General features: G+C 47.3%; 1 protein-coding gene across 7 annotated transcripts in view; it reads left to right on the top strand.

Moving 5' to 3' along the window:
* The window catches only part of ARHGAP28 (Rho GTPase activating protein 28), a 167,840-nt gene that overhangs the window by 44,786 nt on the left and 99,861 nt on the right, over positions 1-23,193 (top strand). The window contains exon 1 of one of the 7 annotated variants that reach the window (XM_084778160.1): positions 3,407-3,533. The exons of 5 other annotated variants lie outside the window; for them this stretch is intronic. The gene's annotated coding sequence lies outside the window, so the exon portion shown is untranslated. Of the gene's footprint in view, positions 1-3,406; positions 3,534-3,574; positions 3,871-23,193 lie in introns of those variants that run through there. One more of the 7 variants, XM_084778159.1, reaches the window with a different exon arrangement.

Genomic DNA, 23,193 nt, shown 5'->3' with positions numbered 1-23,193 from the left:
TCTTGATTAAGTTTGTCAGAACAGGGCCACTAAAGCATGTCCACAGCAGCTAACTGGCCACATATCCACCTGGGGAGATGTCAGGGCCTCTGGATACTCCAGAACATGGCCAACCTTCCCACCCCACCCCCACCCCCAGCCCCGGCTGAAATTGTACCTGTTCTGGAAGGCAGGGTTAGCGCAGCTGAGTCCACAGGCTCTGGGCATTTTTCAGGCTAACTGTAAGGTAAGAAACCTAGAACTGCTAAGAATCCATTTTGGAACTCCTTAGAATCTATAGTTATTCAATTTTAAAAATGCCTCCAGTGTTTGCAATCCATCTCTGAGACTCTGAGCTCAGAGAAACAGGAGGAGAGCAGGTCTTTGTTCGTGTGTTGCTTGTTTCTTTCTCTGCTGAGGACACATCTGTTGCCTCACACTTGTGACAGGTCCTGTCCTTCCACAGTCTGTGGTGGTGCTGTTTCCCTGCCTTCCTCTGATCTTTGGAGATGCTCTATCCTAAATCTGTAGAACATTTACAATCATGTACAATACCAAGTGATTCTTTTGTATTTGGAAACTAAATTGACATCATTCCGAGGCAGCAATTAGAAATATTTATTTTCCATTATTACCACTTACACAAGAACATCTGTAGTGGGATAGGTCCCCTGGGTCAACTTTTCTTTAGTGAGTTAGCTCATATTGACTCAACGGAGCACTGAGTCCTGAAAGTGGATAGGTCTGGGCAGTACAGCAGTGAGCAAGGTAACTCTTACTCAGAAAGACACACACTGTAGGCTCTCCCTCATCCCAGACCCTAGTCTCTGCAATGCATGTGCGTGTACAGCATGTGTGTAAAGCCTCACAACATTAGGAACATTAGGAAGGACCCCAACACGGGGCAGTGATAGGAGCTGAACAAAGATGGGGTGGGCAAAGGACACATGGACCACAAGAGAGGAAAAGAGGCTGGGGGGCAGGTTAGAAGGGAGGACCGGAGGTGGGTGGGTGGGGATATGGGGCAAAGAGAGTCACTAAAAAAAAAAAAAACAAAACACAATGATATCTGAACCTCATGCCAGTTCAAATAATAAAAACAAAAATGAATATGCAGTTTTGGTTTTGCAGTTGTTCTCAGAGCTTTTTGTCCCACTTCCTCTGGGATGTTCCTCCTTAGAAGGCGCCGCGTGCAGTCACTAACCCACGGCGTGCACACCACGCAGCGCTGATCCCAGGGAAAGCGCCGCATGCAGTCACTAACCCACGGCATGCACACCATGCAGCACTGATCCCAGGCGCTTCAGATCTACTCTAAACATTTAGATGTCTACATGTAGAGAAATGCAAATAGATCCGTACTTATCAGCCTGCCCAAAACTCAAGGCTAGATGGATCAAAGACTTAATATAACACCAGATACGCTAAATCTATTAAAAGAAAAAGTGGGGGAAGACCCTCAAAATCGTTGGCACAGGAGACAACTTCCTGAACAGAACACCAACAGCTCAGGCTCTAAGATCAACAATTAATAAACAGGACTTCTTAAAACTGAAAAGTTTCTGTAAGGCAAAGGATGCTGTCAATAGAATGAAACATCAGATTTTTTTTTTTAAGGCTTTGGAGCATTTGCACTTCTCTGATAAGAAAATCTGAAACTGGAACTTCAGACTCGAAGGGTACTCAAAAAGTTTTCAAATTTTGGAACTGTTGAGATGTTGGGCTTTCAGATAGCTTTCAGAATTCACATCAGGCTTCCTGTCAGAACACTGTGCCTGTTTCTTTTTCTTTCTTTCTTTCTTTTTTTTTAAATGTACGTTTATCCTCTTATTTACTTAGCAGTTATTTCGTTTTTTGCATTATAATTTTTAAAATTCATTCATATTATATCTCAATTGTTATCCCATCCCTTGTATCCTCCCATTCCTCTCTCCCTCCCTCCTGCTTTCACCCTATTGCCCTCCTCTATGACTGTGACTGAGGGGGACCTCCTCCCTCTGAATGCTAGGATATCAAGTCTCTTCTTGGTAGCCTGCTATTCTTCCTCTGAGTGCCACTAGGCCTCCCCATCAAGGGGACGTGGTCAAATATGGGGGACTAGAGTTCGTGTGAAAGTCAGTCCCCACTCTCCACTCAGCTGTGGAGAATGTCCTGTCCCTCGGCTAGATCTGGGTAGGGGTTCAATGTTTACTGCACGTATTGTCCTTGGCTGGTGCAGTAGTTTGAGCAGAACCCCTGGGCCCAGATCGCTCATCATAGTGTTCTTCCTGTAGGTTTCTAGGACCCTGCTTAGCAATTATTTCTTTATCACTAGCTGACATGTACTTTATGTTAGCATGTGCCAAGAGCAGTCACTGGCATTGGAAATGTCAGAGCAGAGAGCAGGTGAGTTTTCTACTTCTCTCTGAACCTCTGTGCTCACAGGACAGTTGCATAGTATGTAAACAAAATACAATTTTTAATTAAAATAGTCTTTCCTGTGCTAGAGATTGAATCCAAGTCCTGGAGCATGCTAGGAAAGTGCTCTGCCACTTAGCTACAGCTACAGCCTCTAACTTTTGAAAGGAAATACGTTAGCTCTTAAAAATCTAACTACCATTGTCTGATGAGTCTCCAACAATAGCTAAGAAGTTAACTATCATGTTGCAATTACAGTATTATCGTGTGTGTGTGTGTGTGTGTGTGTGTGTGTGTGTGTGTGTGTGTATATACTGTGTGAGTGTGTGTGTTGTGTGGTGTGGGTATGTGTGTGTGGTATGTGTGTGTGCTGTTTGAGTAAATGGTGAATGTGCTGTGTGAGTGGTGTGTGAATGTGTGAATGTGTGTAGTGTGTGTGTGGTGTGTGTGTGAGTGTATGTTGTGTTAATGTGTGGTGTGTGTGCTGTGTGAATGTGTGTATAAGTGTGTGAGTGTGTGTTATGTGTGTGTGTGAGTGTTGTGTGAATATGTGTGTGATGTGTGAGTGTGTAGTATGTGAGTGTGTGTGGTATGAGTATGTGTGAGTGTGTGTGTGTGTGTGTGTGTGTGTGTGTGTGTGTGTGTTGCTAAGGATGGAACACAGAGTTTTGTGAATGCCAAGCTTAGTTTTCCACTGACCTGACTTTCACATAAGCCTAGGCTGTTTTACATTCTTTGTTTGCACTGCTCATGGTGGCTTTGCAAAGTACATGCTATTGGTCCCATTTATTCAGATGAAAAAAATTGGGGTCCCGAAGAGACAGAATTTTGTCCAGATCTTAGAACCTATCAGCGGCAAAGCCCTCTGCAATCAGACCCTTGCCTTCTGACTATAGGCACAGTTTGTGTCTGCATTATGGCTCGACACATATTGGATTAATCAGCCACAAATTCTTTCCCTTCTGCATTTCACATTAAAAGTCTGAAGAATAGAAATGCCTCTATATCACAAGAGATCCACCGTGTGCCTCTGACTCTTACAATACTTTTAACGGAGGCCCCCATCTACTTAGGGAAAACATGATTCTAGATCTCTGTCTTAATACTCTGCCGCGCTTTTCCTCACCACCCTCCTGGCTGCTAATTGCACTTTGAAAGTAAGTCTTCCTTGGGGAAATGGATAGAGGTTTGAGCTGAGACACAAACAGGAAGGCGGCAAGGCCGCGCTTGTCCGGCAGGCACCTCCTCTGTAAATAGCTGAAGCACAGAGGGATCAGTGCTTCAGGAGCCTAGGAACTCCACTGCCCTTTGTTCCTTGGCCGCGGGGCCCAGCCCTGCTTGTCCTGTGGGGGACAGGGCAGCGCGCCTGGTGTGTGGTAGAGAAGGCTGGCTGGAGATGGCTTCCCTGCCTCCAGGTCCTGAGGGCACACGGTGGCGGAGCTGCACTGTGCCTCTGTCAGAGTGTTGCCTTTAAGACTTGTGCCCTGCTGACCGGTAAGTCTCCAGGTGTTTCCTCCGTGAGCTGCTGAGGCTCTGGGGTCCTTTCTGAGGCTTTCAACTCCCTAAGTAAAGTGGCTGCAGGAGCTGTTTGTAAAATCCGGCTTTAGGCTTTCGCTGGGTGCTTTGGTGGCGCCCCTGATGATCATTTTGGTTCACTGTGTGATGATGGTAAATTCTGATCTTCTTAGTCCTTGAAAGCTGGTTGTTTCAAAATGTTATGTTACGAACTTACTAACACTTGGTACAGAAAGAAACAAAGTAAGTCTTGTTACTATTGTGAAAGACTGGTTTTTAAATGTCTTAATAGATACTTTAAGAGTGAATGTCTTTCCAGGCGTAGTGGCCCACACCTTTAATCCCAGCACTTGGGAGGCAGAGACAGGCGGATTGCTGTGAGTTTGAGGCCAGCCGGGTCTACAAAGTGAATCCAGGACAGCCAAGGCTACACAGAGAAACCCTGTCTCGAAAAACCAAAAAAGAGTGAATGTCTTAAAGGCTCTTGGTTCCAATTCCTGGGTAGAGGTGAGTTGTGGGGAAATACCTGGGCCAATCTTCCCAGGTCATCACCGAATTTTAGTAGCATCCACTGAGTAGACCCTGTAACTCGGGCCAGGTGTTTCACCCCTGAGTGGAATTATTTTTTCTTTAGTCAGGATAACAAACCTTCTTGGCTCGATTTCAGTTCTGGGACAAAGGACACCACCAGCCAGGAGTGGCCTTTGCCCTGGTCCCACAGAAGATGGGTGAGTGGCACTTCCATTCTGTGCTGCTGGGGGGTGTGGGGGGTGGGGCGCAGACTGCTGCCCCTGGGGGTTTGGATGACCAGTATCTGTTCACTACATCTGCCCTTTCCTGGCCTACTGCCTCGATTCCTGTGTGCAGACTTCTCCAGACTAATTAGCCCCCGTGCCCAGTGTGTCCTGAATCCCAGGCCTCATGAGTTCAGTCACAGGGGCTTTCCGTCCAGACACACAAATCCCGGCTCTTCTCAGCAAGGATTCCGTGTGCTGCTTAATCCCCTCACCCGACCCTGGCTGATTCTCCCTTCAATGTCACTGGCACCCCCTCCCTCTGTCCTGTCAGTATTGTGTGTAGAAAAGCACAAGAGTCAAGGGGGGCAGAACAGTGAGCATTTGAATGTTCTTTCCGTTAAATTATATTTGAATCAGATGATTGTTAAGTTTTTTTTTTAAACTTAAATATACTATATTCTAACTAGTGCATATTGTAATCTAAGAGGAAAGGTCTCTTGACCCCGTGGCACCTTCTTTTCAGAGACTTGCAGAACATGGAAAGCCGCCTCGATGAAATACCTCTTGTTTGGGTGATACACGGAGGGTGGGGTAGATTGCCTTGGTGGGTGGCTAAAACTTTTGTCTTGGATTTCAGTCATAAAGAAAAGCATCTGTGAGCTACAGCCCAGGGTACCGTACACGTCTCCCGCGTGATGCCTGGGGTGGGATACTGGCTCGACTCCGCATTTTTTAAAATAATGACCAAACTCACGGTCTGATGGCCATCACAGGAGCGCTTCCTTCTTAAGTCTGTATATAATCACCAGCGCCCTCTGGCCACCACCTCTGGACAGGTGTCTGTCCTTTGTCAAGGCTCCCGATAAATTCTAAGCCAAAGGGTTTATTGACTAGCAACTGATCTAATCAAAAGCAAAATATGACTCATGTTTAGATTTGGAAATGTAAACAAAGGACTTTGTTTTTATGATCTTAAGGGAGAGAAGAGTGGGGGAAAATAGGACAATGCTTAGCCACCGGGCAGGGGGAGGGGCGTCTTTTACAGATAAGGGACTATGAAGAAAATGGCACAATAGTGATAGGGCTCATTTACCAACTTTCTGCTTGAATTAAAAACATAAATAAATAAACGAAGCTGCCTATGGGGTGAGCTGAAAGGAAGTCAATGGCTCTCCACAGTAAGGGAGTGACTGCCAGGGTTTGCTGGAAGGCCATTGCCTGCAGGACTGCAGTTTATGCCTGATTTAAACCTAGAGGAAGCGTAGGGAACATTCTGGAAGTTGAGGGTGAAGCATTTCAGCGTTAGCAGTGCGGCTTTGTGACAGTGAGGGCACAGAACGGAAGCCCCAGCCAGGAGACGGCAGGCTGAGGTGCTCGGAGCTATGTCATGTACTGGTGCTAAGAGCTAAGAGATGGACAGCTGTATCCAGAACAATCCTCTGCTTATCTAAACAGAAGGGAGGACACACTGAGAAAGGGAGCTGGTTCTTAGGGACACAAAAGCCATAGAGTGTTTAAGGAATGTTTGTTGAGTTGATTAGATGGACACTCATTGTTAAATGACTTTGGTGACAAACAAGTCATAGGCTTGCCAAACTCATTTACCAAACAAATTCCGGGAGTGAGCAATCAAACCTGGAGCCCGTGGGGTGGGAAGATTAGCTGGACCCCTTACACTTGCCAGATGTGTTTAAGTGAACACAGCCCTTATGCATGCTCGTGGCAAAATTGGAGCCCAACAGGCAAGCGCATTTCCTCGGCTCCACTCAGATCACACCAGGGTAGAGTTGCTGAGGGCCTGAGCTTCCTAAGACAGACATGGTGATTTGGAACTCAGGCCGTCCGCTGGTTTGCTTAGCTAGAAGGCTGCTGGGCATGTTTCAGTGGCTTTGTCCAACAAAGAGATATCTGACTCTCTGAAGCCAGATAAGTGGATGGTGTAGATGTCGTGGCCCTGGATTCCTTCCTGTTCTGCTCTGGGCAGAACTCCTTCCGAGCATCATTCCCATCACCTTGGGAAGGAGAGCTGGGGCTCCAGCAGCACTACGGAAGGTGCTTTCCAGGGGCCCTGACTCCCAGGACCTACAACGATGTGGAGAGAACCCACAGTGACTCTCGAGCATTCCAGGCAGAGCCCTGTGGCAAATGGAGGCTCACCTGTCAGTGTGCCTGTAGGCCCACCTGTGGGTGCACCTGTAGGCCTACCTGTGAGTGCACCTGTAGATCCACCTGTGGGTGCACCTGTAGGCCCACCTGTGGGTGCACCTGTAGGCCCACCTGTGGGTGCACCTGTAGGCCTACCTGTGAGTGCACCTGTAGATCCACCTGTGGGTGCACCTGTAGGCCCACCTGTGGGTGCACCTGTAGGCCCACCTGTGAGTGCACCTGTGCACTTGTTTAGTATTTACCTATCCACCATTTAGTTTTTTCAGTGATTTTTCCTCTTTGTTTTCTACATTCTTCCTCTCCCCCTTCTTCCTTTCTCCCCCTCTTCCTCGCTTCCTTCCCTCTTACCATGTAGATCCTGCTGGCTTTAAACTAGCAATCCTCCTGCTTCAGTCTCCAAAGTGCTGGAGTCACAGGTGAACACTGCTATCCCTGACCTAGAAGCTTCTCTTATTGTAGTAAATGGAGTGAGTATCTACCGCACATTCTTTCATTTCAAATTTTGCTAACCGTGAATAATTCAGTAGGAATGAGTTTGCTTATATGAACTATGCTGTGTCCTCTCTGCAAGCATCTTTGAAAACAATAGCCCACCCCCTTTTAAGTTATTCTCATACCTCTAAGATCTTCTGACTTATTCCAAACTTCTTTCAAGTCCACAGAACAGAAGCAAGCAGCATCGGCATTAGGCAAGCCCATGGCAGACTATTTTGAGAAATGGTGTAAATTCCCAAGTGTTAGAGGTGCCCGGGGTTGTCAGAGTATTTTGGCAATATGTGGGGTTTGTGGGAATGATGGGGGCGGGTTTTAGATGCCAAATTGGAGACAGAAGACTTGGTACAAAGTGTTTTGGGGGTGGTTTTATTTGCTTTGTGTGCCTTAGTTTGTTCTGTTGGAAGATTGTACTGGTAGCCGAGGCTTGCTTGGAGCATAAGATAAATAGAATGCCCAGGTCATAGGCATGCGCCACCCTGCCCTGCAGTGCACACAGACTTGCTCTGGGAAGGGCTGACCTGTGAAGAGGGCAGGCTCGGAGGAGGAAAAGGAAGAGGAGCAGGAGGAGGAGGAGGAGGATCTGAGAAGCCTCTGGACTCTTCCCAAGGTCCCAGCACAGCAGAGCCCTTTGCAGTGTCTCTGCTTTTGTCCTAGCTTCTTTCCAAAAATGTGATCTGAAAATTTAAAAAAAAAAAACTACACCCACCAAGGCAAACCAGTCCCAAGCATAGGCTGCTGCTGGCACACTTTCAGCTCTCTGTGGGAGCCGAACTCTTGGCTCCTTCCTGTTTCTGATACCCCAAAATCAGCTCATTTGGGGGGCCAGTTCATAATCTACCCTACTAGATGTGCACTGAAGTGCTGCAGGTGTTTATAAACGTGGTTTCACTGATCTTCACACACCCCCTGGAGAAGCCTTAGAGATGAGGGAGCTGAGAGGTTTGGTTCAGGTTCTAGTAAGTTCTAGCATCAGGTCAAGGGGAAGGAAAAAGCTGATTTGGGGCTTGGGTGCCTTTCCACACAGGGCACTGAATGGATGGATGATCAAGTCTGTTCTGTAAGTTCTGTGGTGCAGAGGTGGGGAGACCTGGAGGTTCCCCAGGTAACAGTTGCAGGACTTTGCAATCACCCACTGAGGCTGCTTTCCTGCCTTAATGAGGCTCTGTGGACTCCATTTTCAGTCCTCGTTTTTCAGTGCTGTGGAACCCAGGGCCTCCTGTGTACTACACGTTAGGGGGTGTCCTGCTGCTGAGCCACGCCCCAGCCCCAGCCCCAGCCCATCCACCCGTCCAGGACTTCAGTTTGTGCTTTGAGACAGAGCCTGACTATGTAGCCCTACGTGAGCTCCAACTCAATTGAAAGACGTGGAAGCCCATGTTTAATTCTCCCTCCGCCCCATACTGCTCTTTTAAGGACAAGATCTATTTTTCTTTCTCTCTGACTTAAATATTGTGTCCGTGGCAGCAGCGTACGTGTGTAGGGGCATTGTTGTGAGAGAAGCCAGTGAAGGAATCACAATTTCAAGCCGTGATGTACTACAAAGAACCGTAGCTTCTTAACTTCTAAGTGGATTCACTAATCTGCTTACAGTTCTACTGTTTACTAAAGATTTGCCTCTCTGACTGCTACTTGACCCAACTGGGTTTGTCTGCTGATGCCTCTGTCAGAGTCCCACCCACCCCCTCCTCCCTAGCCTGGGCATCCGATGATGTTAATGTCCCGAAGACTGGGGTCCCTCCTACAGTTCTGTGCGTTCTCCCTCTCCTGCTCAGTGCACTGTCCTGGGTCCTGGGCTAGCCTGCTCACCTGCATAGACTTGGAAGGGCTGGCCTTCCTCTGCTGCCCCTGAGCCTTCCCCTCGGTCCTGCTCCTTAACGTGGGTCTCCACAGATGATTCTCCAAGATGTCTCATGCTTCCCCAGAGCTCCCAGATTTCTCTGGCGTTTTCAGCTTTTTTCCAGCTTGACGATGGCTCCTTCAGTCTCCAGCTGGCTGATGGGCTTTCCCAGAAGCCATCAGTCCTATTGATAACTCTCCCCAGTGGGCTTCCCAGTGTGGAATTCTAGTTCCGCCGTACTCAAGACGTTATGTCCCTGTCTGTAGGGTATCGTCAACAGCTGATGCCACTCGTCATCCATTTGCTTTCTGGGGCTTGACACCGGTTGCTGTTTGTTGGGTTTCAGAGAAAAACAAATAGCAAGCAGTTGGGTATGCCCACGCCCACGCCCACGCCCAAGAGTGGGGCTCAGTGTTGAGGTCAAAGCTGAGAGAACTCAGTAAGGTCAGTCTGGAAAACGCCCTGGGCAGAGCTGCAGGTAGGAAGACTGAGAGAGCGTGAGAAAGCCACGGATGGTGAGCTAATGGCTCGTTAGCACTGTTGCAGTGCAGTGCACTAGGATGAGGATGGCCCCCGAACCTTCACCAGAGCTATTTAAGGTGGACTTAAATAGCACCTGTCCCGAGCGTAGCACTTGAGGTCTGTTTCCACTGTCAGCATCAGAAAAGTGGGGGAGTTTGCTCTTGCTCAGCTGACTGAGTGCCCATGTGGTCTGGAGAGAGAAGCACCTCGCTTGCCAATCGTTTCTTTCTCTAGACTCCTCCGCTGTTCTTGGGAATTCCTTTTCCATACATTTGACATGCTGTCTTTTATATTATTGTCTTAAAGTAAATTGCTGCAGTAATAAAAATTCCCACAGATTGATAGCCAGCCCGTTCCTGGGCTCCGGTTTCTCATGAAGAGTTCTGCACGTTTCGCTTCCTGTGCCTTAAAATCCTGCGGGCCCCGTAATTGTATGGTGGCGCCTGCTTTCAGTAAGAAGAAATTGCTTGTATTGTTCATTCATAAGTAGATTTTTGGCAACAGTCACTGCATGAAAAATAAAAATACTGCAAGTGTTCAGTGGGGAAATGTGCAAAGCGTGGTGGAAACCGGGCCCTGGGGTCCGGCCGCCTGCTTCTGAGCCGGGCTTCTTTTCTTTATCTGGTAATATGTGCTTAGGCTCGTGGTGGACTCTCTCATTGCCCTTGTTTTTATTTCTATAAAAGAAATTACGAAAGCACCTGAAGGGTCTCTCGTGGGGTTGTTGAGGGTATCAACAAGCTCATCCATGACAGCGCACTGAAGAGCGTCAGGTGTGATTACCGGACGCTATGCGCCCTGGCTGTGGTCAGCTGCGCCATTTCATTGTTTTTGAAATGTCTTATATGACTTTCCTGAATATGGTACAAACTCTAGGTAGATAGTGCTCTATGAAAAACAGGTGTGTGTGTGTGTGTGTGTGTGTGTGTGTGTGTGTGTGTGTGTTCATATGTATGTGTGCACATGCATGTATGCATTTGGAAATGTGCAGACCAGAGGTCAACCTAGAGTGTCGTTTTTTTTTCATTGCTGTCCACCTTGTTTTCATGGCCTGGAGCTTGCCAGGTAGACCAGCTGGGCAGAGGGCCGCCTGGCTCCACTTCCCCAAGGCTGGGAGTACAAGGCTAGGCCAACATGCCTTTCTTTTGCACATGGTTTCTGGGAATCGAACTCAGCTCCTCATGCGCAGGGCAAACATTTTACTGCCTGGGGATCCCACCCCCACTTCTTGTAACTAAGGAATATTGAACTATCACAGGAGATTGCTCTACTGACTTGGGAGACTGGGATAGTGTTTCACCAGATACTAGGCTGTGCATCTTGTTTGTTTTCCAGAATTAAAATTTTTTTTTTTTTTGGTATTTGGCTCCCGAGTAGAGGTATGCCCCGATCTCCTCAGCAGGCTCTGGATGAAGTCAGTTCTCACTCCAGAGTGTAGGTCATTCCATTGCTTGCCAATTGTCAGATGAGGAAAAAAAGCACCCTCTTGTCCTTGTACAGTGTCTTAAATGTCTTCCTCTTAACCATTAAATGTTAGGGAATAGTTAAAATCGATTTTTCTAGTCTCGGCCAGGCTTCTGACAATACTTTATTGCTTCAGAACTGCTCTGACCTATGTGTGTCATTTTAAACAGCATTTTGTGTAGACATCCGGCCATCCTTGCTTTAACAAAGTGCAAGTGCAAAATAACTCAGATTGTCAGTAACGTTGCAGCGCAGGGTCCTTAGCTTATGTAACAATATTCTTGCTCAATGCTTGAGTGCTTGCTTGGCATACATGAGGCCCTGGGTTGAATCCCAGTACTGTAAAGACACAAGTATCTAGATAGATGAATGGAGGTATAGACAGACATGCAGACAGACAGACAGACAGACAGACCATTGCAGTATGACACAGGGGAGGAGAGATGAATAGAATGGAGCGTTCTTTCTGTGCCCCACAGCAGGCAGCTGAACCGAGTGTGCACGCTCTAATGTCCCTCCACCTCTCGGCCAGGCCCAGAGACTCCAGGGGTTCATGTACTTCTAGGCTGCAGCCTGGCGAGAGTGGACTGGAGCTGTGGGCCATCTCAGCACCATGTCAGCCACCAGATGAGACAATGTGGGCTATCTCAGCACCATGTCAGCCACCAGATGAGACAATGTGGGCTATCTCAGCACCATGTCATCCACCAGATGAGACAATGTGGGCTATCTCAGCACCATGTCAGCCACCAGATGAGACAATGTGGGCTATCTCAGCACCATGTCAGACACCAGATGAGACGATGTGGGCTATCTCAGCACCATGTCAGCCATCAGATGAGATAATGTGGGCTATCTCAGCACCATGTCAGCCACCAGATGAGATAATGTGGGCTATCTCAGCACCATGTCAGCCACCAGATGAGACAATGTGGGCTATCTCAGCACCATGTCAGCCACCAGATGAGACAATGTGGGCTATCTCAGCACCATGTCAGCCACCAGATGAGACAATGTGGGCTATCTCAGCACCATGTCAGCCACCAGATGAGACAATGTGGGCTATCTCAGCACCATGTCAGCCACCAGATGAGACAATGTGGGCTATCTCAGCACCATGTCAGCCATCAGATGAGACAGTGTGGGCCATCTCAGCACCATGTCAGCCACCAGATGAGATAATGTGGGCTATCTCAGCACCATGTCAGCCACCAGATGAGACAATGTGGGCTATCTCAGCACCATGTCAGACACCAGATGAGACGATGTGGGCTATCTCAGCACCATGTCAGCCATCAGATGAGATAATGTGGGCTATCTCAGCACCATGTCAGCCACCAGATGAGATAATGTGGGCTATCTCAGCACCATGTCAGCCATCAGATGAGATAATGCGTAAATCCAGACAGCTCACCAGAATTTGAGTTCTGTTCAGAAGCCAGATCACCAAGGCTGCTGCCGCTGGATAGGATTTGACCTTAACCACATATTCACTTATAACATTGAAGCAGTTCAGGCTGAGAAAAATCAACCAGTAGATCATGGAAAAATTTAATGTACCGTCAGCCACGGCCCGGCCCGGCAGTTCTATCTGATTTAGCACTTTTGACATTGACTTGGGAATATTATCAATTTCACCCATGCACCCTCCTCTCTTCTCCCTATTGTTGCTAAGTGGCAGGGCTGCTCCTTCACCTGGCTGACCTCTCTGAGGCCTGACCTAAGTGAATTGGATGCAGTGTCCGTGGGATAGAAACTGGCTGTGAGCCCGGTGCAGTGATACAAGGCTACAAGGAGAGAGAGAGAGAGAGAGAGAGAGAGAGAGAGAGAGAGAGAGAGAGAGAGAAAGAAGAAGAAGAAGAAGAAGAAGGAAGGGGAGGAGGAGGAGGAAGAGGAGGAGGAGGGGGGGAGAGAACTGTCTGTCTCAGTTCTGAACCCCTCCCTCTCCCCTCCCTCCGTCCCTCCCTCCTTCCCCCCTCCCTTCCACCCTTGCTCCCATCAGCCTTACTTAGGCAATGGAAAGACCCCTGGGGCCCACTGCTTAGCTCAAGCTGCCTCCCTCCCTTCTTCTTGCTCCTGTTACATGACCTGTCACGCATCACTGAGGTCATGACCCCTCGTCATGAAAAATGGAGGCAGCCAGCAAATGCCTTCCCAGATTTCCCTGAGCTCTTTGGGAACCAAGGACCCTAGCTCTCGCCTGGATGTAGAACATTGAACCCGTGCTCTGATTTTTCTTCTCCAGATATTTTTCTTTCTCATATTTGGGGGAGGAAGGGGTATGACAACTTGCTCTTCTCATCCTGTTCTTCCCCAACACTATTTTCATCTTCCATTTCAATTACAGCTGCAAATTTAGATTTACATTCTTTGCTTCTATCTATCTATCTATCTATCTATCTATCTATCTATCTATCATCTATATCATTATCATCCATCATCCATCTATCATCTATCTATCTATCATCTGTCTGTCATCTATCTAAATCATCTATCATCTATCTATCATCTCTCTGTCTATCTATCTATCTATCTATCATTATCTATCTATCTGATGTTCTCCTCTCACCAATTCTTCCTGAGGCAAGATGTGAAGCTCCTAGCACATGGGCTTAGAGACCCCGTGGGAGGTGAGTCCACACCAGCACTCCGCCTCGTCGCCCCAGCAGCCAGCCCCTGGTCTGACTCGGCAGCTCTCAGAGTTTGTCACTTCTCAAAGTGCTTAGCTGGCTTAACCCCTCCCCAGCTCAGCAAGGCCTCTGGGCAGGGCTCTCCCTCAATGGCGGGGAAGGTGCGTTGCTTTTTAATAATGTGTTTTAAAACACAAATAGTTTTCTTTCTTCTATTATTTTTATTGTTGTTGTTCTCCTTCAGAAGAGATCTTACCATGTTGTTTTCCATACTGACTTCAAGTTCCCAGGCTCACGTGAGCTGACGTCATGAGTGGCCAAGACTATAGGTGTGGCCCGCCATGCTGGGTTCCATGTCCATTGTGACCTGACCTCATCAGTGGCCGAGACTATAGGTGTGGCCCTGCCATGCTGGGCTTCCATGTCCATTGTGACCTGACCTCATCAGTGGCCGAGACTATAGGTGTGCCCCCGCCATGCTGGGCTTCCATGTCCATTATGACCTGACCTCAAGAGTGGCCAAGACTATAGGTGTGGCCCCGCCATGCTGGGCTTCCATGTCCAATGTATTCATAAGAACTTTGAGAATCAAAAGGAAATGTCTTCCAACTACATATGTGTGTAGGTCGGTATACAGGAATGTGTATGTTTGTGAAAGCCCATGCCAGCGGGACCTACAGACCTGTGCCCTCTCAGTCCTTCCATTCAGCCGCCTGATATTGGAGTCGCTTGGGAAACACATCGCTGTACTAAATGCACGCACATTTTTTTGTCTTGTCATTTTTCTCTCTCCCCCAAAAATACAGTTTAGCATCTGTTCACATGTGTGAACATTATAGTTATGTCCAGAGATGACTTAAGATATGCAGAGATTCTGTGGAAGTACTATGACATTCAGTGTAAGGAATTTGAACATCACGGAGATTTCATATCCACAGAAAGCCCTGGAACCAGACACTGTCATAGAGTGCATGTGTTAATTAGACACAATAATTATATGCAGGTAATATTTAATTCCATGTACACATTTTGGGATTAATTAAGCATAGAATCTACACACATTTAATTCAATATATGTGTATATAACAGTACATATATACATATATAATGTGTATGCATACTAACATTTTGTTTATTTTTTGTCCCTGTGACAAAAGGCCTGAAAAAGACAGATTTATTTTGCTGAGGGAGGGTTTCAAAGGCCCCAGACCATAGCTGGTTGATTTGTTTGCTGTGGGGCTTTAGTAAGGGACAATGTCATGGTGGTGTATGTGACAGAGAGGACTGCTCGCCTCATGGTCGTCCTTAGTGAGCAGAGTGACAGGAAAGGGTCTGGGGACAAAGTAGCCCTTTCACAAACACCCTCCCCCACCAAATGACTGGGCTACTTCCTAGTAGCTCATTCCGGTGTGAACTAGTGAACTGATCGCCCCACTGAGGAGGTGAGAGCCCTTAAAGTCAGTCATATATGACTGCGTGAGCATTTTGAGAGGACATTTCACATCCCAAACAAAACTTCTCTGGCAGGTTTCTGGGTTAGGGGCAGTCTGCTTACCCATGGTGCTCGCTGGTTTGTGTTTTCCTTGGTTCACTCTGTTTGAAGCTCCTTTCCTTAGACATGATCCATAGTGATTGCATCTAAATTCAAAAACAAACAGACAGACAAACCTAGAGGCTCCCATACAGAGTGCCTCTGAGAGCAGAGAGCAGAGTGACCCCTGGTTTCCTTGACTGTCTCCGGCCAACCTGCCACTCCTGTTTCTCCAAAAGACCCAAGGGAGGCTAACCCTCTACCACCTGGTGCTGGGCTGCTAATGGCTTCTGAGCACTTCCTGTATGCCTTTGCCTCAGGCATTCAGTGTGTTCTGTAATCTCTAGAGCTGACTTAGGCATCAGGCCCCTAGAGGTTCTTGACTCCCTCAGCACCACTGACATGGCAGAGGCACACAGACTGACTGCGCTCTCTCCTCATGCTGCTCTTTGAACCAGTGCAGATTCTCTCTGTTTGAAAGGTGCTTACCTTTAACTCAGGAAGTCCCTCTGTTGGATAGCTCCCTTTGTTTTGATTTTTTTTTTTAAGATTGATTTATTTATTATGTATACAGTGTCCTGCCTGCATATACACCTGCACACCAGAAGAGGGCACCAGATCTCATTATAGATGGTTGTGAGCCACCATGTCCTTGCTGGGAATTGAACTCAGGACCTTTGCAAGAACAGCCAGTGCTCTTAGGATCCTTTATTTTTATTTTTATTTATGTTTTGTCTTTCATTCAAATAGCCAAGCACTAAGCACGCTTCTAGCAAAATTTTCTCTGTTATCGCCCCTGAGTTTGCTGTCTGCTTCCTCTCAGGACTGAGGAATGAGTCCAAGTGGTTGCAGATGTTTAGCGTGTAGCTCCCTGGGCAGGGTCCCTGCTGCTGGAGTGTCTGGACCGCATAGCATTCTGGGAATGATCTCAGGAAGCTGGAGTCTCGCCTCATGCCCTGGACTCTTGACTCAAGAGTATGCACGGGAGTCCCAGGGTGAGTGGAGGAAGCACAGGTAGATGCTAGACCCCTTCCCTGGCACAAAACAGCAGGAACCTCACAGGATGTAAGCTGCCCTCTCGTGTGTCGAGACTTTTATTTTGGGGGACGTATTGAAACACCTGGGAAGCACTTCATGTTTCACCGGCTCTGCCTCCAATTTCTTCCCTACCCTGCACCTGGAAGTCAGGCTCAACTTCCTTTCTTCCCCTCTTTATCATTTCTGTAAACTGTACGTGCTGATATAGGTGTTAAGGATACAAAGAATAATAAAGTGGCGCATCTCTACCATTTACAGGGCAAAGTTACGTCCCACAGCCACTTTCACTACCCAAGGAGTCCATGCTGGGCAGAGGTGGGAACAAAGGCCAGAGCAACTGCTTGATGAAGGTTGAACAGTCTCTCTGTGAAAGTCCAGTTTCAGTCACATCTGAAAACTTTGAGTAAAGCTTAATTCGTGCTTCTAGTGTTATAAATGTTTTTCTAATTTTTTTGTTTGTTTTTGTTTTTGTTTTCTACAAAAGCAGCGTCTCTGCTGGGATACCTAAATCCGTGAGTCTGCGCTGTCTGTGTGAAGGCAGCTGCAGATGGTGCTGGTGGCTGCTAAAGCCCAGGGAAATGGAGGTGGGAGCTGGAGGGGGATGCCCATTTCTGCCCAAGAAGAATGCAAGAAAAAAATGAAAACAAACCGTAGCCTCATCCACTGTTTTTTGATACTGATTGCAATGCTTGTTAAATGCTTTAAATCTCCCTTCAGAAGGTCGTTCATGTGAGTCCCTAATTAGGTCCCACCTTTCATACCTGTAAGCAACACTCCCATTCAAGCCCCTGTGTGAGTCATGTAAGTGAAATTACTCAGATTCCGATACTCAAGCAGACTTCTATCACTAAGATGTTTTAAAAGGAACATTGGCTTCGGACCAGGCATGGTGCTCAAACTTTAACCCTGTCTTCCTCTTCCTGGTACCTGAGAAATGTCTGGATTCTTGAACTTTGAGCATCCTTCCTCTGTCTCTGCCCAACTCCCCCTTCCTTGGCCTGAAGCTACCTCACGCAAACTCTGGCTGCTTCCTCTTCTTCGTTCTCTGTGTTTGTTGTCAGCAAACGCTCAGACTGACTTCTGTACACATTTGCAGGCACTGATGCCCTTACCACAGCCTTGTTATTCCTAGATTCCTGGCAAGCTGTAGTCCAGGCCTGAAAAGCCTGAGAATTCCAAAGCAGAAAGGAACCAGGAAGGAAACTGGGTGCAGATGTGAGCCGGGAGTGAACGAGGGACATTGGCAGTTGTAGTACTTTTCTGGTGCCTAAATGCAGCCCAGTTCACAAGGCTGATTTTATTGTTCTCTGTTAATATTAGGGAAAATCAGAATAGAATAGTGTCTAGGTTGAAGAAGAGTGCACATAATGAGATTATTAAAGACGCTTATTTCTCACAACCATGATATATATGCAGGCTGAATATATACATTATTTCTAAATGATACATGCTGAAGTTTTTTTTTTTTTTAAGAAAAAGAACAGTTCTCTAGGAAATATACACTATTTGGAATAAGGAGAAAGTTTTGCTTGGATGAAAGAAAGCAATCAAGAGGGAAGTACATATCTTTAAACGGATGGATGAGTTGAACAAAACAGTATTTTGGCATCAAGTGTCCAAGGAAATGTCTAGAATTATTCGTGTTTACCAGCTGGATGGCACAGAGGCCCTTGTTGGCCTACAACCGTCATATTACAAAACTTCCATTTTCCTTTCTTTTTCATTTGTTTTGTTTTGAGAGCTGGGCTCCAACCCACTGTGCAGCCCAGGTTATCCTCCAACTTAGAATCCATTTTATTTTATTTTCACCTTTTTATTTGGGTGTTTTTCTTTTTTCTTATCTTACCTATGATAGAGTCCAAAGGGACTTGTGCACTTCCGGGTCAGAATAAGCCGTTGAGAGTAGAGATTACAGTGTGAGAGAAGCCAGCCTCAGCTGCACGTACCCATCTCACCCTCCAGCTCTGCCTCTACAGCCAAACCATGTTGGGCTACACTGGCCTCATCATTCTTGAGACAACTGAAAAGTTCAGTTAGGGGGTCAAAGCAGACACTCCTATCAAAAGTCGCCATCCAGCTGTTTGTCATGGATGCTGATTGACTACGTGGGAAAGAAGACCGAAGCTGAGTGAGCTCTCTCTTTTGGAGCTCACCTGCTTTCTTAGCATTAAATGTTGCGACTTCTAATTTCTTTTAGTTCAGCTGAAGATTTTTGGTATGTGTCGAAAATCCTCTTTGAGGATAGAAACAAAATCAACTGAAAGCCATTCCTGGAGTGAATAGAGGCCTTCAGGTTTTCATTTGTTTTTCATCCTGTTTGTGCTTTTTACTTTTCCAGTCTGTCAATGAAACTGAGATGTTTCCTTGGGGCTGTGGTCTACACATGGGAAATTGTCACTGGTTCTGAATGGCAGAGGGGGCACTTTACAGTTCTTGGCACTGGGACCCGCCACCCCCCTGGGATGCCCTGCCCCCTGGGATGCCCTGCCCCCTGGGATGCCCCGCCCCTGGGATGCCCCGCCCCCTGGGATGCTCCGCCCCTGGGATTCTCATGCAGCTTTTCCAGGACTTGAGTCAGGCAGATTTTTAAAATCAAGGTCTTAAGCGTTTTTGATGCACACGCAAAGTGCTTGCACCTTCACTGTCAAGCTGGTGGTGTTCCTGGCGTGTCCTCACAGGCCTTTTGTCTGACTACTTAAAAACAGCTTTAACCAAGGTCCTCATAAAGTGCTGAGAATCAAACCCAAGTCTCGTTTATTCCAAGGAAGGGTTCCCTCACCGGTTCACTTTCCCGAGTCCTCATCGCAGTTTAAGAATATTCAACACGGCCCTGAACAAGTTCTGCGTTTGTAGCAGATACTCTTACTGTAAAACCCATGGTCGCTAATGACAGTCCCATGGCCACTGAGCATTGCTGTCACTCCTCCTGAGCTGGTTTGAGCAGCTCTGCCTATGTCCTGGAGTTCTGGTTCCTTCTGGGTTTTGTCATTCAGAAACTGCTGCATGGCTTCAGTTCCTTCTGGCTTAGGGGCAGAGATAAATTTTTGCATTCTGGCTAGCATTCTCGTGGCCTTGCTAGTGTTCTCACGGCCTTGTTGTTCTCATGGCTTTGCTAGTGTTATAACTTTGCTAGTGTTCTTATGGCTGTGCTTGTGTTATCATGTATTTGCTAGTGTTCTCGTAGATTTCTCGTGTTTCTTGTGCCTTTGATAGTTTTCTTATGGTTTTCCTAGAGGTCTCATGGCTTTTCTGGGGTTTTCATGGTGTTGTCAGTGTTCTGTGGCTTGGATAGTGTTCTGTGGCTTGGATAGTGTTCTGTGGCTTTGATAGTGTTCTGTGGCTTTGTTAGTGTTCTTGTGGCTTTGATAGTGTTCTTGTGGCTTTGATAGTGTTCTTGTGGCTTTGATAGTGTTCTGTGGCTTTGATAATGTTCTTGTGGCTTTGATAGTGTTCTTTGGCTTTCAGTTGGAAACATGACGGTGTTTCTTCCAGCACCTCCGAGTGTCTACAGTTTGCCACTTTCTATTGATAGTGCAGGATACAAGGACAATAGTAGCTTTTAATGTTTTCTTTTCTGTGTATATGTGAGTACCTGCATGCATGGCTGTATCCCTTGTATGTGTCCCGAGGGACAGAAGAAGACAAGGTCAGAACTGGAGTTACAGGAGGTGTGAGCCTCCATGCGGGTGCTGGGAAATGAGCCTGTGTCCTCTGGGAGAGCATCCAGTGCTCTAACCACTGTGCCATCACTGTGTTGTGTCCTCTGGGAGAGCATCCAGTGCTCTAACCACTGTGCCATCACTGTGTTGTGTCCTCTGGGAGAGCATCCAGTGCTCTAACCACTGTGCCATCACTGTGTTGTGTCCTCTGGGAGAGCATCCAGTGCTCTAACCACTGTGCCATCACTGTGTTGCCTAGACACAGAGTTAGCCAGTTAGTGGAATTCCTGTGAGCACTTGCCTCCTTGACCAGGAGGGCAGTGTGAGAACAATTCCACAACACTGTTCCGGTGGCCGCCGGCTGTGTCAGAAGAGGCTGCAGGGTAGTGCCATTTGAACTAGGTCCTCAAGGGCAGGTCTGTTATGAGGGGGTGAGTGTTGTTATAAAAACAAATATAAAAAATGAGAATTCAGACAAAGGAGGTGTGTGGTTAGTGAGGACCTGTGCGGGGCAGGAAGCCTGGCAAGGCTGAGACACAGACTTGGAAGAGGCCTGGCCCTTCTCCTGGCATACTTCCTGGATTTCCTCAGCCTGGACAGCACAAGGAGTCGGCTCCTGGCTCCAGGAACAACTCCACAGTTTAGAAATTTAGTCCCAGGGCAGAGTGGGGGGGGGGGGTGTTAGTCTGAAGCCAAAAAGCACAGACTACAGAACACGGTGTGGGCACCACAGACAGGACTGAAAAGGAGGCTCAGGCCTGGTGTGGTGACACATGACCCGAGGGCTAGCCTGATTTGCATGCAGATTCTGAATTTTAAGGTTTTCATTTCTTGTTTCTCGTGTGTGTGTGTGTGTGTGTGTGTGTGTGTGTGTGTGTGTGTGTGTGTGTGTGTTGCACATATACCTGTGTGCCCATGCATTTGGAGGCTCAGGTTTGTCAGGTCTCATCCCGGATCATTCCTCCACCTTTCTTTGAGACAGGCTGTATCAATCAAGCCCAGATCTCACTGATGTGACTTGTCTTACTAGCCAGATTACTCTGGGGTCCATCTTCAAGGCTGGGATTACAGGCAGCCACCCATGCCCATCTGGCATTCACGTTGCTCTGGGGCTCTGAACCCCAGACCTTACGCTTGCATGACAAGTGCTCCAACTACTGCATCATCTCCGCAGCCTCCAACTTTTAATCCAGTGCTATGAAAATCATCTTTTGTAACAGTGGTTCTCTCTTTAGCATAACTCTAGTGACTTCAAAGTAATCTTTACATGGATGTACAAGAAAAATGCCAAATTCTTCCCATAAGCCGCTGTTTCTAAGTTCTATAAATAAATTTATAGTTAATTAATTTGTGTACAATTATTTAAGATTGTTTTCTCATGCTAGTTAAGTAAAATTAAAGAGTTAAGTCAAACTTGACATTCAGATCCTAAGACTATTTCCTACTGCATTGCAGTTCAGGAAATGGCCAAGCATATGCTTTTGATTTTAGGAAGATTTACACTGAGGCATAGTTAGGATGGACTTGCTAAATATTTGCTTTAGGAAAATCAAAGATAATAAATCAGGCTAAAGTGTCTCTAGTTTCCTAGGTCAGAAGACTCAGTAAATGGTATTACCACAAACCAAGGGATCAGCTTCTGCAGAGGAGGAGCTCTGCTGTGCCTGTTGCCGGGCTTGAAACATTACAGTCTGCCCAGTCCAGGCAGCGCACAGCGGAGAGGAAAGTGCACTAGGGAAGCAGGAGAGGCGAAGGTCAAGGTCTAGACTGGAGAGCAGTCAAATCAGCGTGGCACACTCTCGGATGACGCGAGTGGGTAAGACGTGAGGGATGAGAGTTCTGGAAAAACCCACACTCCTGTGGCCTGTGGAGAGATAGGCCAAGAGGAAGAGAAGGAAAAGTGAAAGCTCTGCAGCCTGGTTCTCAGCACTGCCTGACCCGTCGTCCTCTTCCATCATGCCGAAATGAAATGTATAGCTCACATAAGCTCCTAAGTCAGCATCTTATGCCTCAGTCAGTCGCATGTAATACAGAGGGTAAAACAAAAGAACGAATGTTTTACATTACGGGAATGTCAGCGTATAAACCCCGAGGCATTATGGGACTAACTTAACACTTTGAAAGAGTCAGATGGGACCTCTGAGGTGAGAGACCATCACACACGGGGGAACTCACAATGGAGATGCCCCCTGTGAGCTGCGCTGCCAGGGATCGGAGCTTCCAGGATACTGGCTGTTGATGGCCGTTCTTGGCTGTCAACCTGGCTACATCTGGAATGAACTACAATTGAGAATGGAAGGCATACCTGTGAGGTTTTTTGTTGTTGTTGCTTGGTTTGAAGTGGGTGAATCCACATGCCGTCCAGATATTTGAGGTGGGAAGACACATACTTTGATCCAGATATTGAGGCAGGAAGCCAGGCGTTTCATCTGGGCCACACCTCCTGCCGGAAGCCACACCTCCTGCCGGAAGCCTACACAGGAAGATGGAAGAACGGAGCCTTTGCTCTTTCCCTGCTTACCCTTGCCTTGGTAGCAAATCCATGCCTTACCTGGTACTAGCATATGCTTCTTGGGGATTACAGCGTCTGTGGAAGAACAGCTGAGACGTCCAGCCTCATGGACTGAGTGGGCCAGTAAGCAGCCCCCTCCATGGGCTCTGAATCAGTTCCTGCCTCCATGTTCCTTCCCTGTTTGAGTTCCTGTCCCGACTTCCCTTGATGATGAACAGGGAAATGGAAGTGTAAGGCAAATGAACCCTTTCCCCTCCAAATTGCTATTGGTTGTGGTGTTTCATCATCGCAGTAGAAGCCCTAATTAAGACAGAGATTACTGGACACAGTATGGCCTTTTTATTTATGCTGTGATTGCATGGCTGAAAATTATGACCAAACAAAACATAACATCAGTGAAACCCTTTGTGCTTATGTCTAAAGCCAAAGTCAAGGGACTGAGGAAATGGCCTAGCCAGTGAAGTGCTTGATGCACAACATGCCGACCTGATTTCAGACCCCCAGCTCCCACGTGTAAGTCCAGCTGTCGTGGCCTGTGCCTGTCATCCAGCACTCAGGTGGTAGACCCTGGAGGCTCCCTGAGCTTAGTAGCTGGGCGGACCTGCAGAATCTGTGAGCTCCCAAAAACTAAGATGGAGAACAATAGAGGAAGACAGCTGACATGGACCGATGGCCCCTACACACACGCACACGTGCTCGCTTACATGCGCC

Source organism: Acomys minous (genome assembly GCF_964271855.1).
Source record: "Acomys minous genome assembly, chromosome: 4".
NCBI lineage: Eukaryota > Metazoa > Chordata > Mammalia > Rodentia > Muridae > Acomys > Acomys minous.
The sequence above is the reverse complement of the archived record's forward strand: the minus strand, read 5'-3'. Positions and strand labels throughout refer to the sequence as shown.